Raw genomic sequence first — 6,606 nt, 5'->3', positions numbered from 1 at the left:
AAAGTACCTGGGAATGGTAAGAATTCAATTGCCTAGCTGCCACCATGTTCTTATTTCCAATGACAGTGTTACTGAGAACTCACCGTCCCCAGGCATGGTGAGTTACACCCTAATGATAATTAGCGTATTGTGACAATAACACTACAAGGAAAGAGCTGTGATCATCCTTATTTTATAGAAACCGGGAGCCCAGAGATTGGGTGACTTGCTCAAGGACACACAATCTAGTACTGAGTAGTGGACACACAATCTAGTACTGGGTAGTGGACACACAATTTGATCCAGATGTGTAGGCTTTTACCCACTTCTCTTCTGGTTCTTCAGGTTAGTATTATTATTTAGTATCATCAAGAAGTCAAATAATAGGCGCTGTTGAGGCTGTGGGGCAAAAGGAGCCCTTCTTCACTGTTGGTGGGAAGGTCAACCACTGTGGGTATTCCACCACTATGATAATAAGTACGGGGATTCCTCTGAAAACTAAAACTAGAAATTCCATTCAACCCAACGATTCCCCTTCCAGGTATCTTCCCCCCAAAGTTAAAGGCATCATATTATAAAGGGTCATTGTGCCCATGTGTATAGCAGCACATCTCATAACAGCTAAATCTTGGAAGCAGCCTATATGCCCATCAATAGATGAATGGATAAAGAAAATGTGGTATTTACACCCAATGGAGTACCACTCTGCCATAAAGAAGGATAAACTCGAGTCATTTTTAGGAAAATGGATGCACTTTGAGACCATAATGTCAAGTGAAATAAATCAGACCCACAAGTTTAAATGTCACAAGGCTTCTCCTATATAAGAAACCCAAAGTATAAATCAAGAGCAAGATAAAGGACAGATTATAGGAAGTAGGGAGAGAGACCTTTTGCAAATGGGAAGGGGACAAGAGATGAGGAAGGCAGCGAAAGGGGATGAAAAGAGAATGCGGATGTGTTATGTGCATGCACCAACTCCTCATGAGGAATGTAAACGTTCCGTACTGCAAACATGGACTATAAAAGTTGAAGGAAATATTGGGTGCAGGTCCAGTGGAGCATAGGAGAACAGGGGTGAGTACAGGAGGAAGCACTCCAGGGTCCTTTTCCTGTTTTCAGCCAACATCAGAAACCCAGGCGGAGACGGCGAGTCCTGGGGGTGATGGGGTTTCCCGTGTGGCTGTGAGGTCAGGCTGAATGGTCCTGAGGTGGGGACAGGTCTCAGATGCGGGCTTAGGGGCAGCGGAGGTGAACGGGGGCAGCTCCAAGGTTTGTGAGCCTCCACCGCCCGGCTTTGGGAAGGTGTTGAGTGGAAGTGATGCTTTGGTCACTCCGAGGATAAGGCCTCAGACCTCCCAGCTGTCCAGAGCTTGGAGAGCTCCTAGCGCGAGGTTTCAGTGGGTGTGGACTGTGAGTCCTGGGAGCGGTTCTCCTCCAAGAGTTTCACGGTAAAAGAAATCTGCAGCCCCATCCTCCCGTAGCAGGTACAGCCAGGGCCTTGCCTGTGTCTCCAGGCCCTGCCATGCTAGTGCGCTGGGCTTCTCTTCCAACGCCAGGAGCTGCTGCCTCTCAGTCCAGGGCCTCCTGCACATGCCTGGGAAACAAGGGGGAAATGCTCCACGCATGCTGCACCCCTCCATGATGACTGGCAGGTGAGGATGGACACGAGCCCGGCTCTCTCTCTGTGGCCCACATTCCCACCATTGTCCAGGGATCCTGGCTGGGGATTAAGGTCCAGCTGCCAGCAGAGATAACCGGCTTGACAACTCTTTCTCTGGGGCTGCTTTTTCCCTGTCTCTCCCTTTCCTTACAGAAGTTCCCAGGGTCACCTTCCAGATAAACTACTTGCACTCATATCCTTGGATCACAGCCTGTTTCAGGGGAATCCAGCACCAGATGGCCCTTCTCGGAGATTCCTGTAGCACAGCAAAGCCTTCAAGGTTTGAGAAGCCTGTAGGCAGAGGCACTCAGTTCGTGCTGCTACCACAGGATGCTGTAGCCTGGGTGGCTCAAAGGACAGATATTTATTTCTGGAAGTCTGAGGTGAGGATGCCAGCACCATTGGGTTAGTTCTGGGGTGGTTCCTCTTCCTGGTTCACACATAAGCATCTCCTTCCTTCCTGGTCCCCATGCGGCAGAGGGCAGAGAGGGTATGGAAGCAATCGTTCTCTTGCCTTTTCTTCGGAGGACACTAATTCCACCACAGGGCACCATCTCTGTGACCTAATCACCGCCTAAGGCCCCATTCCCAGACACCATTCCCTGGGGGACCGAGGTTTCTCCATATGTGTTTTTTTTGTTTTTCAGTCTTCGTGGAGACTGTCAAAAATTGCCACTGCCAACTATATTTCAAGTCATCATGGCAGGGTATTGGGAAAATTTTTCAATTAGCAATAATCGTGCTTTGGATAAACCTCATTGGTTACGATACTGTCACTGTGCTAAGCTCCATAAGTGCTTTTGAGGGGGCACAGCATTCAGTCCATAGCACAGGGAGACCTGTTCGCATTTAACACAGGGTACCCCAAACTTGTTGCATCTGCATCACAGGCAACCAGGCTCTCACCCTGTCCCACAGGCCATGGTGAGGTTAGCTGAGGCCTGAAGAGAGGAGCCAGGAGCTGAGCCTAGTGCTGGACTCCTGACCTCTTCATTCCTGACAGAGGGACATTTTCCAACCACATCACTCTTTGCCCTTCTCCCCTGTGAGCTGCAGAAAATAACATGACTAGAACAAGGGCATGCCGGGCAGGTGAAAAGCCTGAGTAAGGGGAAGAGGATCACGTCAGTAAGTGGGCAGATCTATCCAGAGGGTGGACGTGGTGGGTGTGCTCCCTCTCTTGGGTCTGGGTCCTTAGTCCAGGGGACAGGGGACAGGGGACAGGAATGTCTTCCATCCACCAAGTTTCCCAAAGTAGATTTCCCCGTCTTCACCCCCCATCAACCCCAGGGTGAGCTGAAATATTAGCCTAGAGGAAAGTTAGAAGCAGCACTCGGAGAGCCGCATCCATCTCGCAGTGTACTGATCTCATTTCCACGGCCACCGGAGACAGCCCAGGAAGATAACCAGATGTTCCTGCATCCCTCCTCACTCCTGCTTGCTCACTCGCTCCATCCCTTTTTTGTAAATTGAATTTAAAGGGCCTGTTTCTTAGCAACAGCGGCAATCAGTGGTTACAAAGTCCTTCTTGGCCATTTCAGGGCCCAGAGTTTCCATAAACAGATGAACCTCTTGGAACCACCAGGAGATAGGGAGAGACAGCAGGGCGGCAGTGACAGCCAGCAATGCAGGGCTGTCTTCTGAGGGGAGAGACTTCCCGAGTGACTCAAGGTGAGGATGGGAGGGTCACTGGGGCTCCTGGGCTCCCAGGGCCATGCAGCAAGTGACACTAGCTAGGCACACGCGACATGTGATGTTTCAGGGCTGAAAGCAGATGTCCCAGTGCTGTCCTGGTGGTGTGAAAAGGGCCCTTGATGAAATCTCAGGAAGCTCAGGTCTGGCCTACCAACACTGTAGTGTGACCTTGGGCAAGTCAGGCTCTTTTCTGAGCCTTAGCTTCTGCCCCAGTCAGATAGGTGGGGACACTGGCCTGGCCAGGCTGAGGGCCAGAAGAGGTCAGGGTGTGGGGGAAGCTCTTTAAAAAAGGACCATTAATGGCGATGATGTCAAGGGGAGGACTCTTTCTTGGGCCTGTAATGTTTCCTCCTCCCTCCCCTGGAGAAAGCAAAGGCCCAGTGCATTTTCTCCCTGGCTTTATGCCTGCCTGGAGGAAGTGGGCAAAAATTTGAGGGTGGGGAGTCTTATGTGGCCTTTTGTTTGAATATCGACTATTGCTCAGATCCTTGACTGCTGAGGTTGAAGACTGACAGCCCACAGACTGGGTATGACTCTCACGGTGCTTTGTACTCTGTTGAATTAGTTGCTAACAGTTACAGATTAGAGGACTTCACATAAAGTCATGATTTCCGGTTTCTTTGAATAATCAGAAGGAGCCATTGTGCATTACTCTTCTAGATCTAAACAGAGGCATTCTGCTTGGATGGGACAGGCACCTTGCCACAGTCCCCACCACTCCCAGCTGCCTTCCAACTGTGGCCTCTTTGCTCAATTTGTATCTACCTAGTCCTCATAAGCACTGGAGCTTGAGATCTTTGCTTGACCAACACCTTGGACATCTGGAAAATGGGAATGCTAATAAAACCTACCCAAAACCATTATTAATAAGATGAAATAGTCATGCATGTAAAGAGCCTGGCACCCAGCAGGTATTCAGAAATTTGTTTCCATCTCCTTTTTGAAACTTTTATGAGTTTGTGTCATTTGGTTCTTTCAGAGAACAGTCTTTGTGTGAGCATGAGTTCCTGCTGCTATTCATTCATTCTTTTAGGCAGTCCTGTGCCAGGCTTTGTCTTCAGAAGTTGCCAGTTCAAGCCTTGGATTGGTTGCTTTTAGGGAGGTGACCTCAGCCAAGGCTTTGACTTCTCAGCTGTCCCAGTTCCTCTCACAGATGCAGAAAGAGACTTATTCATGCACTGGTGTCAGGAGTCTGCGTGACCAGGCTTCAGGGATGCACAAGTCACAGCCAGGAGGAATCTTGCTCTTGTTTCCTGGAAGCAGAGCCAGGGATTTGGGTGCATGTGCTCTACTGAGAGAGATTCCTCTTAAGGAAAATCCTCTGGTGGAGGGGACAAAGCAGTACAGAGGAGGAGACAAAGCCAATGTGAAGTCTTGCCTATGTCTGATCCATGTGGGGTGACGGGGCTCTGAATGGTAAGCCACACTGTGAACCCCTTTCTTCCTCAGGCCGGGGGCGTGTCCTTGTATATGCCCAAGTCAGTCAGGCGCTGCTGGCGACACCCTCTCTGGGAGGAGCTGTGTTACGGCTCAGTGACGACATCCATCGGCCAAAGGAGGATGGCTCTGAGCTGAGTGTCTGACACTCCTCGCAAGGGGACATGGTTCTGGGACCCAGTGAAAGGGGATCTTTGGGTCACCAACAATGCCTGTCACAGCCCAGGTTCTCATTCTCAGGTCTTCTTGATTCTACCATTCAGTTCACCCCACGTGGGCCTCTAGAATCCTATGGTCACAACTTCTAAGGAAGCACATTAGAGGAGGCTTGGTAGAGTGAACTACAGTTCTTACTGCAGTAGTAGCTCTCAAGGCCAAATTGAGCATCGCTATCTTCCTCTTCTATTACCTGCTGCAGATTTTTCTTATCCCTGGCTAGAACCTCTGCTGTCAGGGTGGCCTCCCTGGTAGGGAACCTGGGTACTTACCCGTGAGAGGTGTGAGTGGCTGATTACCACACTCCTGTCAAGCTGTGAATGTTTAGCAATAGATAACACTGGGCACTGGAACATCAAGGGACACCCTAGTGGATCACTTGAATTTCAAACACATTTCTTCACACCCACATGTGGCAACAAGCCACACCTCCTTAGTGTGATCAGGGAAAGTATGGGGTAACTGCCTGTGGTTCCTGATCTACTAACCCAGGAAGCGATGACTATAACTAGGTCAACCTATGTGAGGGTCCAAGCTGTTGGATTCATGCATAACTGATGGTGAGTTTGTGCCACAATGGTGGGCTCTCTCTATGGGCCTACTGTGCAAGCCAACAGTGGCCAATAATAGTATGGCCAACTTTACCTGGTGATGTCCCTGTGGGTGCTCATTGGCATGTGTTAAGGTATGATTCCAAGGTCTCTCTACTCCCCAAGCTCATTCACACACCACTACCCCAGCTTCCTTGTCCATGACTTCCTATCTTGTTCCCTCCAGGTTCCTGCCTTACAAGTTATGCCATTTGCCAGTCCATGCCAGTCATTCTGTGTCCTTACCTTAGGGACCTTTCTCTCTGAGTCTTTCTCTCTGATCTTTGGGAGGATTTCAGGGCCCCTAGTGTGGGGCTGCAGTGCAGCAATATCCACTTTCAACTTGTGCCAATATGTGGGAACCAAATGTGTGCTTTTTCTTCTTCTAGGAGCTGGCTGTGGGGAGCCTGCATCAGACCATAGAGGGGCCTGAGGGAGAGATGTCGATACTAATGTGTTTGGTCATCTGGAGTTTGGATTACCAATGTGTTCAGTTACTTCTGCCCTCTGCACCTGTTTGAACCTGATTCTGGATGTAGCATTTCCATCTTTTGATGGATGGCTGACCTTGTGGGGCTGACAGTCCCAGCTCATGGTGCACAGTTCTGGTCTCAGAGCCACTTTGTGTGGCTATGGTCAAACATGTTTCTGCCAGGGCCTTGGCTGGTTGCATGCTAAGAGCTGTTTAGAAACAGTGTGTGCTTCTCTGCTGCGTGGCCTGGTTTTCTCCAGAACCCCACGAGTCTGCTTTCTTAGTGGTAAGACATGCAAGGAACAAAAACTTGTTCTTTATTTTAGAGAGGAGGTCTATGCATCACTCAAGACCTTGAGTACCAGGTGAACATCCCTAATCCACAAATCTGAAATCTAAAATATTTCAAACTCTGAAACTTTTGAGCACTAACATGATGCCACAAATATTGTATAAAATTACTTTCAGGCCATATGTATGAAGTATAGGAGAGACATTAATAAGCTGTGCTTAGACTTGGGTCCCATCCCCATGATATCTCATTATGTAGATAC

General features: G+C 49.3%; 1 non-coding gene across 1 annotated transcript; it reads right to left on the bottom strand.

Annotated features, from left to right (window-relative positions):
* Nucleotides 1–2,289: 2,289 nt before the first annotated feature.
* On the bottom strand, nt 2,290–2,430 carry LOC147825555 (U4 spliceosomal RNA). The gene has a single exon (XR_015440592.1). It is a non-coding gene; the product is annotated as a U4 spliceosomal RNA (small nuclear RNA).
* Nucleotides 2,431–6,606: the final 4,176 nt, after the last annotated feature.

The sequence above is a fragment of the Heterocephalus glaber genome, unplaced genomic scaffold (genome assembly GCF_053883595.1).
Source record: "Heterocephalus glaber isolate CG9 unplaced genomic scaffold, H.glaber_assembly_v1.0 deba00001497, whole genome shotgun sequence".
NCBI lineage: Eukaryota > Metazoa > Chordata > Mammalia > Rodentia > Bathyergidae > Heterocephalus > Heterocephalus glaber.
This window is presented reverse-complemented; position numbering and strand designations above follow the sequence as displayed.